Genomic DNA, 16720 nt, shown 5'->3' with positions numbered 1-16720 from the left:
ATCGAGACTTAATCATCCAGAAATGATTTCAAACTTGGTACTAATTGATGGCACCATCGCCATTGGCGATCCATTGCAGCCTTGCATAATGGTTTCAAGTATTCACAGTTGATCATCTTCTACTTACCACGCATGGTCATTGGTGGCCGACAGAAAAACAAAATTAACAGTAGTGTAAATATCTGTTTTCATTTTTCTCAAGAAAGAAAAAAGGAAAAAAAGGGATCTGTTTTTTAGCACATGATGGGGCATTGATATTCAAAATGATGTTTTCAAGCATTTCACAATAACTAATTGGAAGAAAGTAATTTCATAATTTACATCAGAAGACGATACAAACCAATTGTCCACAAGAAGAACGCCCATCTTCAGAAATGTTCCATGGCAACCTCCCGAAGCCCAGGCAAATACACTGCCTTCTGAATGTTAATAGCTAAACTCAGGTTATTTCATAAAAGTATCAACACCATACAATTCGTAGTGCATGGCTTCAAAATGAAAATCATATACTGCAAGCAGATAAGTATTCATTTGAACAAAATGGAAAAAAATAGCTTCCACTTGATGGTTATTTTTTACGACTTTTCCACCTCATGCCTCTTGTTTCTTTACTTTAGAACTTGGAAGCAATTGAAGATAGATCAATCGATGCATCTAAAGCTATATGTGGGAGCAGCAAACATGGATATGGGTAGCATAGAATACAAACATGCAGCATGCTAAATTCTGGTTTCCCAAGAGAAAATTGCTTTCTAACTATTACATAGATGACATATCAAACAGGGAAATGATGTTGAAGGCCAGCGTGTTATGCAGCTTATAGAAGACATTATACGCTGCTTCCATGTCTACCAACTTAACCACACCTTCTATGTCTTAATTTTTCAACATCTCTGAGACAATAGTAGCAAGTATATATCCTTACAATTTGTCAACAGAATGGAACATTATGATGAGAAAGTCAGAAATCTTTATCTGAAACAATAGATTTACATTTAAATTTCAAACTATTACATATATTCCCTGAAATCGCTGCTGTATGCTTCCAAGTTCCAACCACAAGATTCCTTTAAGTACACAATTTTCATACAAAAAACAATTAAATATAAGAATCTAACCTTATAATTTACATTAGAAATCCTATCCCTGCTTGGAAAAGGAGCACAAGTCAAATTAACACCCTTTAAATTAATTTCTGCGTCAGAATGTAACAAGATATTCCAATAGCATGTTTATCCAAAAAACAACAATATAATGTACAAACCTTGTCAACAGAAGATCTCAAAAAAGGGCCTTCAACTTGTTCCGGTAAATGCTAGACATTGGTAGAACTGTCAACAAAACATATTTTATCCAATGAAGATGTCAGAGTTCAACAATCCAAACTTTCATCTGTAATGCTGTGAGCAACATTGACATTAGTCAATGAAACAGTAAACATTGTACAAGCCAGAACTTTAAGACTGATAAAAGGGAACACAGATACCCGATACAAAGACAACCCATTTCATTTGAGCCCTAAGTGTACAGTTCACCTCCACCTATAGCATTCTTTTTTCTTTCTTTTTTAAGAATCAATTTAACCCGATAACAGTTAGTTGAGATAAATAATTCCGGTAATAAAATTCAATTTCGTTACTATTTGTTATTCTAAAAAAATCATTAAGGTAAGTTACAGGACATGATATATAATTCTCTAACAAAGAAAACACATTAGATTACACTAATCATAAGTTGATGGCAGAATGTACGGAACGACATACCTAAGAGCATAGAAGTTCACCAAGCTGTTCAAAATCATTACATTAACCGGTGGCATAAACACTCCAGCTTTCTGTCAAGGGACAATAAATAATCTGGAAGATTATATATACCAAAAAAAGAAGAAGAAGCGAAACTTAGAGAGAAGTACCAGTTAAGAAGATAGTGCGAGCACAGCGGCCACAAGAAATGGATTTAAGATTTTGATAACGAAAAGATGAGTAATAATTAATAAGCTTAGGTCTCCACGGAGAATCCAAACTTCCGAATCCTAATTAATCTCCGATATCACCATTCCCCTACACTGCCCCCATACACATCTCTTCCTTCGCTCTACGACGACGGCAACAAATATTTACTCTACTGTTTGTGAGCTTTGTTTGTGAAATGAAAGAACGAGTGGTTTAGAAAGAAGAATGCAACGGACGTAGTGTTTTTTTTTTAAATTAAAAAAGAAGAAGCTGGCAGGTATATGCCACTTTAAATTTCGAAGCCAAACAACATGTCATGGGCTTTTTGATAGACTAATAGGGCTCTATTTACAATAGTGATGGGCCATCTTGCAATGGCTTCACATTAATCTTTACAATGAATTCTTAAAAAGGTTAAGGTAACTTTTAGTTTAAAGAAAAGTTATGATAAAAATATATTTGATTAATTTTTTTTAATTAAGGGTATTTTTATCCTTATATATCTATAAACATTTATTTTCTACCTTAATAATTTAAAATTAATTATTTTTCTGCATTGTGCTTCGAGTTAGATAATAATATTTTGAATGGTATAAATTAAATTGTTAAGCAGAGCATGAATCAAATTATAGCATTATCATCAAAGATATTTCAAGAGCCATTTGTTTACCGATTAAAAAAAAAAAGGGAACACAACTTCTTATCCATGGAGGATGCTTCGACATTGTTGTAGATCCCTATGGTCCCGTATCAAAAGAGAACAAAGAAGAACAAAATTAATGAACTCATCGAGGGACAAAAAGCATCAAACTGAAATAACATGCAGACCACATTTCATATGCTTTCTGTATTATTTTTCACTCAAATAAATTCAACTGAATAAGAGAAAATTAATTTTAATATATTTTTAACTATTCATGCTTATGATAACCGGACTTTTTTTCTTAACCTTGCTAGATTAATTATAAGAGAGGTGGGAGAATATTATAGTGTTTTCTGTATTATTATTATTATTCTTTTTTTTTTTGTGGTAAGGGGGAGAAAAAAGCACACAATGGCTTCAACACATCGTAGATTGCCTGTTGATTTTTGCAAATTTCTTTCTTATAAAATCATTTTATTTTTTATAATTTTATGTTTAGTCCTTCTAATTTACAAAAACTCCCATTACTATCTCTAATAATTAAATAGATTGCCTGTTGATTTTTGGGTTTTTTTTTTTTGGGTGATGAGTGTTTTCTGTCAAATATCATAACATAAGAGATTGCAGCCTAAAACACAATCAGAACTCCAGCCCCTACCAGTGCCTTATCCTGATCGCCAACCCAAGAGTTTCGAAGACTTCAAAATTAATTCCAGCCCCTGTCTTATCTTGATCATCAATATCTTTCTTCGAACAACCATGATTCAACGTAAAGCTCGAAGACGGTTTGGCTTTTTCAAAACAACGAAACAAAATCTGCACTTCGTTTGCAAGGATCACTCCGACGTTATCATCGATGCAACAAAACCTAAAACCACTACCACCACCAACTCCACCTCCATCACTGTCTCTATATTACCACTACCACCATCCTATTTAAGAAATTATCAAATAGATTGTAGCCATCTGATTAACAGGCATGGTTATAATTTTAATATTTTTACACCCTTTTCAGTGTAGTTATATGAAAATCTTTATGACTCGATATTTAATTTTATCTTCTAAGAGATTTCGTTTAATAATTACATCAGTTTTAAGCGAATTCTATCCAATAAATTTATCGTGTTAATTGCAAGCTAGTGTTATGTTAAAAAAATAAAATATAAATGATCATAGAATTTGAGCAACATATATACCAAAACGTATCATTAGGGAAAATGACTTGTAAACAACCAAATCATTCCAAGAAATTCGTGCAAATTCTGTGTCAAATAATAAATAATAAGTTATAAGTTCCATAAAGAATAAATGATTGGTTCGAGTAACCCTTCATCATCCTTCCCAAACTGGGCAATTACAAAACCATCAACAATGGCTTCAAACTAGGCAGTCACAAAACCACCAACAAACGGCTGAGAAATAGAGGCGGAAAAGGTCACGAAAAGACAAAAGGAGGTTTTATTTATGAATACGCATAGAAAAGGAAACCACTCCCATAGGGTTTGGTCGAGAGGGGCCAAGTGTTTCCTCCGCTTAGTGCCAATAGCCATGCAATAGGAAAGAATTTTAATATAAACTAATCCAGTTGATTAACACGATAACATGCTAGATTAGACATTTTATTATTATTATAGTACAGTGGGCATGATTCTATCACCAACACAGCGTTTAACCTAATTTCCATTGAAGGGCCAGGAAACAAGGTTTCCCCTAATTGGGTGGGAATTAAGGAGAGGAAGCCATCCCTTGAAGGTTCCCTTCATGCACCCGAGAAAGTTAGGTTAGGGTCAGGTGGAAGATGATGAGAGAGTTTTTTGCTGTAAGCATTCTGGAGAGAAAGGTGGGAGATGATTACGAGTTTAATTACCTGAATATTTATCTAATCTCCATTGGGTAAAAAAAATTGAAAATCTTCGAGTAATGAGTGATTTGCATATTTAATTAAATATTTTTCTGTAAATCTTGAGAACTTGAATTATGTTTTTAATTCTGTATTTTAACTAGTTTAAGAAAAAAAGCTAGTTTAATGAGTAATGGATTGAATTTTTATTTATTTATTTTGCATCGCCTGAATTACCACATCAACTTGGATGAAATCGAGTAATGGAGAGTTTAATTTTCGAGTCGAGTGAAGTAAGAAAAGCTCATAAATAATTATCCAATACGAAATGGCGATTTTCACCCAATTTACACAAACGCTCACCCCTAGTATTAATCCTGTTTTTTTTTTTTCTGTCTTTAAGTTTATTTTAGTATTTATGTTAAATCTTGATTTTTAAATTTAATAATTGTTATTTCTTAATAATATAACTGATATGTTCTTAAATAAAGATTTTAACTAACTTTAATCCCTACTCGTTTAAAACTAAGAGGCTCTCTATAAGACCAGTACTGATTAGGAGCTAAATGATTTTCTTTTTAAATAAAAAGTTTAAAAATGAACTTACTGGTTATAATATATATTGATAGAACATGTGGGCCTTTTAATTATTAAAAGTGAATTTATTGGTAATTTTCTGATAATAATATTTTTTTTAAAGAATGTCTTGGTCTCCAATTACATCCAATTTGTTTTATTCATAACTCCACCACGAGCGACACTCATAGCATTGAAAACATTACCTCCTTTCTTCCTGATTCTCATTCTTTTGAACATGATAGTCATTTGGAATTATTGACCATATCTACTACTATAATTTTCATTGCATGAAGGAAAATCACGGGACTAAACATTATATAACCTAGTGACTGCCAAATCCTGCATGTGAACGGTTCACCTGTGATGTTTCAGAACACCAAAAAATCAATTCTAGACACCAAGGATTTTGGTCGAAGGGGTGCTAGCTAGCCAGCTAGTTGTAGGTATATATTAGCATTAATAATAGCATTAACAATTTTTTTTTAATTTACTTCTCTTCAAGTAACATTATTCTCTTTCATTTCTTCTTTTAATCTATTTTTTTTTCAACTTTAATTTCAATTCTATTCTTTGAATTTGAATTTTATAATTTTTATAATTTATTTTTCCAAAATTATCTTGAATTCTTGAACGAGATTACAAATTTAATAAGTTAACTTAGTTGGCTCGATCAATGTTTTTTTTTTTAATTTTAATTTTTTTCTTTACATTAGGTTAATTGAGAATTAGATTTTATTATTTATATTGATGTACTTTTTATGAGGTTATTTCCATATCATGACTCGGATCACGAGTTTAACGGGTTAGCTCTAGTAAACTTGAGTTATTTTTTGTATTTTTTAATCATTATTTTTAAATTTTCTCTTTCAAAATTGTGTTTTATAATTTTTTTTAAATTTGTTTTTTATTGGGTTATCTTGGTCTTGTAATACTAGTTACGAATTTGTCAAGTTAATTTAGGTTAATTGAGATTATTTTTTAAGTCATTTTTAATTGATTATTTTAGTTTCAACATTCAATATTGAGTTTATTATAATTTAATCTTTGTAATTTATTTTAATTTACTTTTTATGAGATTATTATGATTTTATAACTTGATATATAGATTAACAGATTAACCCAAGTTGATTCAAAGTAATCCAATATATTGTTATCTTAATGTTTATTAAAAAAATCTCACTTTAAATATTTATTTTGAATCAAACCATATTTTTATTGGTTCTATAGAATGTTTTTAGATTTACCAAGACAATTGAGTTATATTGAATTAATTTTGATATAATTTATTTTTTTTACTAAAAAAATATTAATAATACCTAAATATTTTTTTTATATTATAAAAATTATCACAACGTAAGCCAGTAATCTATTTGAATTATATAACGTGTTAAAAGCACCTTAAAGTAGTGAAGCACTAGCTATGAATAATCACTAAATTGTCTTCTGCCCACGACCTTTGTCATCGTTTCAGTTCTTGTCTCATCATTGAATTTTTGTTATCAGACCAAGTCATGACATACCGAAGCAATCGTGTGTAGATGTGCTCGGCCGAGAAGGCTCCATTCAAATGCTATATGGTTATTGGTTAATTTGTTTTTAATATTTGACAATTAAAAAATGAATTTTATTGATGCTTTTTGTCCGATCTAAAAAATCTTGACAAATTTACTGTAAATCTAGCTATCAATCAAAATAATCCAAAAATAAATTAATAGTAAAGTTTTATATTTTCTTGTATTAATTTTTTTCTTGTAATTAGACTGATGTCTAAACTACAATTTAAATTGTAGCTAAAGCTCTGCCCACATTGATCGGGTTTTTTCTCTTTACTATATATCTATTCTTTATTTCACTAAAAAAAAATTGAAGAGCAGGTTTTTTTATATATATATATATCAGTGCCGATAATTCCTTCCGAATTCTAGTCCTAATAACTACAAATATATTTATTTTTTGGTTCTGAGAATTAATTATCGATTACAGTTAACTGGTGTAAAACCATTTTTTATTTTCATTGCAATTTAAGGTTCGTACATGTCTCTGGATTTTCTTTGCAATAAGGTATATATTGTGCTGTATCATAAGCAGAGTGAGTGCTAAAAATTAATCAGATTGCGCTTCTGTAAGGAAAAAGAAATGTGAGCAAAGATCAGTAATGCCTACAAAAGAAAAGACAAAAAATAAAATAAAATTAAAAGCTATCTCTATCAAAATGTCAATAACTTATAATATAAACCCCATAAGATCATATAACAGGAAATACAAGATGCGAGAAAATAATTTCATGTGATATAATTACAGTTTAGAGATCTGGAAAGCTTGTTTAAAACTTGATGCGAAAAAAGATATCCAAACCTGAAAATTACTTTTTGTGAAATTATTAAAGATTGTGTTCAGAAGAGATTTTAACAATAATTAATCGGCAATTTTATTTCTTAAAATAATTAATCCACAGTTTTTGTTCACGCTGGTTGAATACACAATACTACCGTAACCTTTTGGTATCATGCCTGCTATCCATTAACAACTCTCTCTCTCTCTCTCTCTCTATATATATATATATATAGATATATATATATATATATATATAGATATATATATATATATATCTATATATATATATATATAGATATATATATATATATAGATATATATATATATATATCTATATATATATATATATAGATATATATATATATATATCTATATATATATATATATCTATATATATATATATATCTATATATATATATATATCTATATATATATATATATATCTATATATATATATATATCTATATATATATATATATCTATATATATATATATATAGATATATATATATATATATCTATATATATATATATATCTATATATATATATATATCTATATATATATATATATCTATATATATATATATATCTATATATATATATATATCTATATATATATATATATATATTGGCATTACTTTTCTTTATGCACAGTCTTTTTATTTTATTTTTTATTTTTGAAGAATTCGATATTATGAAGGTACTGATAAGAAATTAATAAAAAACAAGATATACAAAAAAAAATTAAAAATAAAAAGCAGATAATAAAAAACAAAAAACTAATAGATATAGATAAATATATATATATATATTTCAGAATTGAAAGAGCGGATGCGCATTCAGACAGTGAAAAACATCGTCCTTACTTCTTGATTTCTTACCTTTTAATAAATACAAAAGGAAAATAAATATTTAACCTGAAGTTAATTGGGATAATTTCATTGATATATCTATATTTTTAAAAGTAATTATAAGATGGCCATCTCATAGGCGTAACTATCATTTAATTAGCGAGATCAAAACTTACTATGGGTACAATCCAATTAATTAATTAGTATAATCAACATAAATTGACGAGTTACTTCAATTCCAAGAAAAAGAAATTAGCAAATTAATTGCAAATTAGTCATCGCGATTAGTTGGGTTCACGTTGTTTGATGACGTAACAAACATGTGCAACAGTAGTTTTGATTGCAGAATCTCGCTTAATTATATAATTAGGACACTTTAAATAATAGCTAGAGAAAATATAGCAAGACGTTATGCATTTGAGACACTGCCCAAAAAATTCCTTAGATAATTAAGAAAGGTATAATGTTGCCTATAGGAATCGACAACTACATTCTTAATTATTATTAAATGAAGCTCACGTGCATATAATAATACAAGTGTTGTTAAATATTGAGCCAGTTTAAAGACAGTCTCACAATCAGAAAAAAAACATAGTTTAATTAAAACTTTTTTAAGATTATATTTAAAAAAAAATATTAAAATGATATATATTTGATTTAGAGTTTTGAAATCTGGCCAGCTCGGAAGGTTGACCTAGGACCTGGCTACCTTGGGACTAAAATTAGGCCGAGTTGAAGAAAAAAAAAGGGAAAAATACCCTGATGTTACCCGGCGACCCGGCAAGACCCGGTCAATAATTGATTACAAACTCGTTGACTTTTTTTTTTATTAAAATGATATCGTTTTAATTTAAAAAAAAAATTGATCCGGCTATTCCGGACCTTGGATCGGACCTGGTCTTAAAACTATGATTTTATTGACTCAGGTCAATTTAGGCTAACATATAAAACTCGTAACCTAGGTTATGAGATTGATAACTTTTGTAGAAAGCACTCAATTCTCAGTTAACCCAATATTAAAAAATAAAATTAAAAAAATCAATAAAAAAATAATCTGAGTAAACTCAAGTTAACTTGTCAAACTTGGATTATAAGATCTGGATAAACTAATAAAAAGCAAATCAAAATAAAATTTGAAACTCAATTTTCAATCATTCCAGTGTTAAAAGGATAAAATTATAAGAAAATAAATTAAAAAAAGTAAAAAAACTAACCTAGGTTAACCCTTCATTAGAGTCAAGAAACTAAAATAATCTTATCGAAAGCAAATCGAAACAAATTATAAAATTTAATTCTCAATCAACCCAAATTTTAAAAGATGAAATTAAAAAAAAATTAATTGCATAAAAAGATTAAAAAAACCCGAGTTAACTAGGTTAACTTGTAAAACCCATAATTGGGGTCATGAAACCTGAATAATCTTATAAAAAAAAATTATGAAGCTTAATTTCTAATTAACTTACATATTAAATGATGAAATTAAAAAAATTAATTAAAATTAAATTACAAAAAAAGCTTAAATATTTCTTAGTCAATCGAGTTAACATATAAAATTCTCAATCAAATTATAAAACTAGAATAACTTCATAGAAAGGAAGCTAAAATAAATTATGAAATCAATATAACAGTTTCAATTTTCCTAGACAAAACACACATTTTAATATGGAAAATGCTATTTTTTTTATTTCTTGCTAAAATTTTAGTAGAATTTTCTCTATAATAATGATATCTCATGTTATTGAGTTAACTTGTTACAATTATATATTATTTTTCCATCCCTCGGATCAAGTCATCCTATATCATAATCACATCACACGAGCTTTATAAACACAACTTATTACGTTCATTTACATAACAATTCTCAAACATACAATTATATATAAAACATGGAATTTAGAAATCTGATATTAATAATCATATAATTCCTTAAATTTGACAATATTTGATTAGACACTAGCTAATATTTATGTGAAATGATACAAAGTATATATATATATATATATATATATATATATGTTTAAGTTAGTGTCCCAAAATATTTCATACAATACATTAATTATAATCACATTAGTCTTTTATTTAGAGAAAATTCTACCTAATCTATAATAAAATAAATACAGTCTTAACTATATAGCTAGTTTTGCCTCAAATAAAATGAGCTTGTAAGCAAACGTAAACATAATGAAGTTTATAATATCAAAGTTACTTACTTAACCTCAATAACAATATAATAAATCATTTCATCTTAATAATATAATGCAGTAAACTTTTATCTTTTTATTACATGTTTTATATAAATTTAGTTTCAATATCAAGATATCCTTTATCACCTATAACTTGGGTCAACCAAATCAATGTTGATATCAATTCTAAATTAATATCATATCAATGTTGACTATATAAAGGTATGATAATATTATTTTTCCTATTACCATTAGCTTTCACTTTATGAATAACTAATCAAATTTTCACATAATATTGACATCGGTATAACTTTATTAATATTATTATCCTTTATAATCCTAGAATAGTTAATAAAGTCTATATAATTATCAATATCAATAGAACCTATTGATATCATTAGACTTCGCTACCTCCAAGGCTAATCAAGTTTTGTTTGATATTCTCATTTTTATATTTTTGGTATTATGCTAATGTTAGTATAATTATATTAATATCATTAGCTTCTATATCCTAAAACAACTAATTAGATTATTATTTTAGTAAATGTCGATATCAATAAATTACATTGATATCATTAGCTTTTAAATTATCTTGGACAACTAATCAAGTCCACAATTCTTTTCTTTCTTTCATCTTATAATTACTCCATATATTATTCATTATCTGTGTTTAACAAAAAAAATTACAATTAACACAATTTAAGAAAACAAATTAAATATATCAAAGTGTAGGATGTTTACATGATATATCCATACTTCACTTTGAAACAACATCAATTCATTACTATCTTTTCTTATAAACTTAGGAACATAACTAGTTACATCATAACAATTTTCATCATGATATATTCCATTTTGTGAACTAAATATTTTCATTTTTTATAACCATAACTTTCACTATCTCTCATGTAAGTCTATTAAATTAATTTATCAAAATATATAATTGTCTAAATCTTTTCATTACTAATTATAATGTTACAAAATTATACATCAATTATCTAAACCCCCTACCTTTATTTATTTGACCGACCTAAAGGTATTAATTTTTGATTTTTGATTATTCATTTCTTGTGATTTCCATCACAAATCATCTCATCAATATTTCTTACACCCTTCATAAATCAAAACACAATCTTACACTTTTATCTTACAAAATCCTCACCCAAAATGTTTTGACAATCTTACCACAACTAGATATAATCATTAATTTTATCCTAGATGAGAACCTTATCAATTTAATTACTCTTGATTTTATGTGATTTTAATGTTATTCAACCATAACAACATCACCCCATATTAATTTTACAAAACCCCCAATTCTCACATAAAAACATTAAATTCAATAATTAAGAATTCAATCAATAATTAATTAAATTTCTTGATAACTTGTTCAAATAAACTTAGAGAACTTTACCGGACAATAATACACACTTCTAAAACTAACCCGTCAAAATTTCTCAAGCTTTCTTATTCTTTCTTCACCTCATTAACTTTCTCTCTCTAATTCCTTACTTTCTCCTCACTAAATCTTTCTAATTTTAAGTGATTAAGTATTTATTATAGTAAAATCTCACACTTTTCCCCCTGAATCTTTAGTTTTCCCTAGGTTTTTACAAAGATTAAGCTTGAGAAAAGAACTTTCATTATCTCTTTCTTAGCACAATAGCGTGCATTATATATATATATATATATATATATATATATATATATTACATCCTTTTATGTTTTTTGAAAATATTTTTCAGATTCCATCTCTTGTCTATACAACATTTAAGCTCAGCTATTTTAAATTTCATCAAATTATATTTCATTATTTTTTTTTCCTCGTGCATCACTTCCATTTAATTTTTATTTTTATTTTTATTTTTTTGTATTTTTTCAACTTTTTTAGTTACTCATTATATTTCTAAAATAAGTTTGATTTTTCATTAATATTGAAAGTTCAGGCTGAAGGTTTACACTTAATTTTTAATAAATATAATATTAAAAAATAAAAAAATTTCAGTTTTTTTTAAAAAGGAATATTTCAATGAATAGTACTTTATAAAAAAAATAATATTTTCCCTCCTTAATTAGTTTTTGTTAATAACTAGGAACTTAACTGAAAATCTAAATTTAAGATGAAAAATTAAATGATATATATATATATATATATATCTTATAATTTGTAACCAAATGAGAAATGAATCATAGCATGGAAATCAGAATTTACAAGAGGGATTCCTATTCTTCATGAACTGAAAAAAAATATTAATTTGTAAATAGGTGTTGGCAAATAAAAAAAAGGGAGTTGGTATGTCGATTCTTGGAAAGGGAGTGGCTTCATTCCATATTATAGAGGATCGAGAACTATCCTTGATAATTTGTTCTGTTTGGTCACATGGATTCTCTGCCGGAGACACTACCTGACATCTTGCTGTTTCCATGCTAAACGTGTTCTCTACCTTTAATTAATTAACGAAAGCTATCTGGGAAAGGATTTTCAGAGTTTAAAACACTGTGCATTGAACAGTGTTTTCACAGTTTTGCTTCCCACACCAGAAAATAAAATAACAGTATAAATCCTATTATTCGTTGTTAAATTATCATGGGATAAATAAATATTTTTTTTCCTGCATAATAAAATAACCATAGTACTCTTAAAAGCAAATATTTTAAAATTAGCATTAAGAGATATTTTTTATATTTTGACAAAGGTTTTAGTTATTATCAATTTAATTGAGAAACAATTTAATATTTGATCAAAAATTTAAAAAATACAGTAAAACTATTAAAATATCATTGAAAGCCAAAAAAAAAACCAACCTCAAGACATTTTTATTTTTCACACTTTTTTTTTTGTTATTATCATATTATATAAGGAGCAATTTGTTAATCAATCAAATATTAAAAAATATAAAGATTGGGGTGACATGCGCCCTCTTCATACCTATCTTTACTGGTTGATGTGAGTGTTGTTTTTTAGTATTTAAAAATATCTTTTTATCTTGTTTTTAGAAGTGTCATCATATTTTTTTTCATGTTGGTATGATACATGTCTGCAATGGTAATCAAGTTTGTCATTGGTGGATCTTTCACTTCTTCCCTTTTTTTATCCTCCCTAAAAAATTACAGCTCGACCTTTTTTATTGTTAGTATTTTAATTTAATTTTAATTTTAATTTTAATTTTTTTTAATTTTAATTTTTTTCTTGACTTTTTTGTAGAAGTTTTATTTATTTTTAATATCATGATTCCATCCAAATTTATCATATATTATTTTTTTTCTAATTTTATCCTCATTTTTTATTATTCTTTTTTGTTTTTTTAATTGATTTTGTTTTCAATTTCACCCTTCATTCAAAAATTAATTTTCATTTTTTATTTCAATTCTAATCCTTATTCTTTTGATTCTTTTTTCTTTTTCGTTTTCTTTTCAATTTTACCCTAAAAAAATAAATTCATTTTGTATTTCAATTTTGATCCCTAGTTTTTTAATTGTTGATTTTTTTGTAATCTTTTTGTGTAATTGATTTTCTTTTTCCAAGTTAATCGTTCAACATTTAATTAGTGAGAAATTGGGCTTCAAATTTTTTCTAGATAGGGTGATTTTGATCTAATGTCTTAGTTATAAATTTGAAAAGTTAACATAGATAAACATGTTTTTTTTTAACTTGTGTTGTGATTTTTTACATAATCTATTCTATTCAGTTGTTTTAATTTCATGACCTCAGTCACGAGTTTAGAGGATTAACCTAAGTTAGCTCACCTCTTACTTTTTAAATTATAAATTTATCAAGCTAATTTGGATTGATTTGAGTTAGTTTTTTTATTTTTTTATTTTTAATTTTATTAGATTGACTTGAGTTAGTTTTTTTTTTTTTTTTTTAATTTTATTATTCTACATTTAATAGGTTAATAATTAAACTACATAATTATTTATCTTAGCTTTACAAAAAAAAATTTACGTTATCGTTATCATTTTTTGGGTTAATTTGATATATTTACTATCATTAATTTTTTTTCAAGTTATCATTACGAAATAGTAATATTTTAATTATCTAATTACCATAAAATTAATTTATTTGACCTGGAGTGGAATCATAATTTTTTTTTCTCTTTCTACAAAACATGTTTCAGCTGCCTAAATATCATTTTTAACGCAAAAAAAACAAAACAAAAAAGCCACGCAGCGTAACGAGAGTATACCGCTAGTCTAACCTATTTTTCCTTCTGATTCTCGTTAGACTCTCATATATCTCAAATGATTCTTATAAAAAAATTGAACGCCGAATAGGTTAATTAAGTATGCATTACTGCCAGTAAAATTGATGAACAAGTATGATCATGATCCGTAATTGTGTTTTGAATTTCTTAAAATATAAAATAATTTATAAATATATACTTTCCTTTCATGTTACAGGATACTTAAGTCTCTGGTAGTAACATGTTAATTGGTGGTGACACGCAGTTAGATGATAAAATAACTGAGTGGAAGTTGTGTATATTGATTGATCGTGACGATGATGAGTATAATGAAAAAAAGAAAAGAAAAATAAGATAAAATGATTTTCACAGTAAGAGTAGTGAAAAAAAATGGCTTAATTAAGCTAAAATCAATGATGATAGATAACCGTAGATACATAGGAATGATTTTATATTGTTAAGAAACTAATTCAACATAAAAGATTAAGTTGTTAGGTGATATCTCAAGATATAATTTATATTATTTTTTAATACATTTCTTAAATAAAAATCCTTTAACCTTGAAACTTGTATATGTTTGTATTATTTTTTACTTAATTTTTATCAAATAAATAGGAATAGTGATAATTTGATCATCAAGACTCTGATATCATGTCAAATAACGATATCGACCTAAAAATTTAAACTTTTAGACAAAATCTAAGATATAATTTATATGATATCGACCTAAAAATTTAAATTTTTAGACAAAATCTAAGATATAATTTATATTTTTATCTAATATATATTTACTTGTTATTTTTAACATGTCTTTAAAGTGAAATATTTTTTAATTTGAAATTTGAAAAAATCAACATTATTTTATATTTAATTCTTATTTTTTTAATTAGAAAGAATAGAGTGATGAAATACAAATTAGTACCCATTAGATAGATTGATTCGCACTATGCTATGGGTGAGGTCAAATTTTGATGACATGTAATTTTTAACTTGTTATTTTTAACCTGTCTTTGAAAATAGTTTTTAGTTTGAAATTTGCAAAAAATCAACATTATTTTATAATTAGTTCTTAATTTTTTATTTAAAAAGAATATAGTTATGATATTCAAACTAGTAACCAACAACAATAAAAGTATTTTTAAAGAAAGAAAGTTTGAGACTTAGGTTATTTATTCGAATGAATTAGGTTAATTTAATAATATGATTATATATAAAAAAACTGATAATAAAACAAAAAAAAAAGATAACAACCAATAGAAGAATAACTGGTAATAAAACAAAAAAAAAAAGATAACAACCAATAGAAGAAAAAAAATTGCACTTGACTATATTTAAATGAATTATTAATGTGATAAAAAACCTTGTTATTTCAAGAGAGTTTACTGGATTAAGATCCCAGATAAAAGGAGTCGGACCATCACTTTTTCCATGTAGGTGTTCATTACCTAAATAAATTTAAAAGTTTTTGAATTCATGATATGCCGAATGCTTTGCTTAAATGATGTAAATTGACTATTGAAAGAGATAAAATGAGAAGGATTAAATCATACAATTGATGGATTAATTAAATGGCATCCGTGAGGGGATGACCGGAATTTTTGGTAGCTAAATATGTTGCCCCGATTTAAATAGCATCAGTGAGGGGATGATTGAAGTTTTTGGCAACTAAATTAGTTGGTCGGATTTAAATGGCATTCATGAGGGGAATGGCTAGAATTTTTAGCAATAAGAAGGATTGTTGGATTTAAATGGGATCCATAAGGGAATGATAGGATTTTTGGTAATTAAATGGGATGGCTGGATTTAAGTGACATTTGTGACTGGATGATAGAAATCATGTGAAAATGTTGAATAATGAATTGTAAGGAATATATTATAAATTAGTTTCAGTGTGATTTTAATAATGAATGATGCTAATGGCTATAATTTTTCTTCTAATACATATGTGATATGTGTAAAGTGTCCCATTTCAGGTCCATCTCAGGCCAGGTCAGAGCGTTGGACTATGGCTTTGTTTTGTGTAAATTTGTAGTGAATAATTGTAATTAGTTTTTAAATTAGGCTTTTGAGAATATATGTATATAAGTTAAATTGCCTTATTTTGTAATTAGTGGAACTTTAAGGCGTCTGTTTTGTCTCTTGTTTAATCTTATT

At 26.6% G+C, this 16720-nt stretch overlaps 1 long non-coding RNA gene across 1 annotated transcript; it reads right to left on the bottom strand.

Moving 5' to 3' along the window:
- Nucleotides 1–730: 730 nt before the first annotated feature.
- LOC105124499 (uncharacterized) lies at nucleotides 731–2203 on the bottom strand. The gene is made up of 4 exons (XR_842057.1): nucleotides 1913–2203; nucleotides 1764–1834; nucleotides 1265–1331; nucleotides 731–1067 (listed from the first exon to the last, which is right to left on the bottom strand). It is a non-coding gene; the product is annotated as an uncharacterized LOC105124499 (long non-coding RNA).
- Nucleotides 2204–16720: the final 14517 nt, after the last annotated feature.

This window comes from Populus euphratica, unplaced genomic scaffold, assembly GCF_000495115.2.
Source record: "Populus euphratica unplaced genomic scaffold, PopEup_1.0 scaffold35.1, whole genome shotgun sequence".
Lineage (NCBI taxonomy): Eukaryota > Viridiplantae > Streptophyta > Magnoliopsida > Malpighiales > Salicaceae > Populus > Populus euphratica.
The sequence above is the reverse complement of the archived record's forward strand: the minus strand, read 5'-3'. Positions and strand labels throughout refer to the sequence as shown.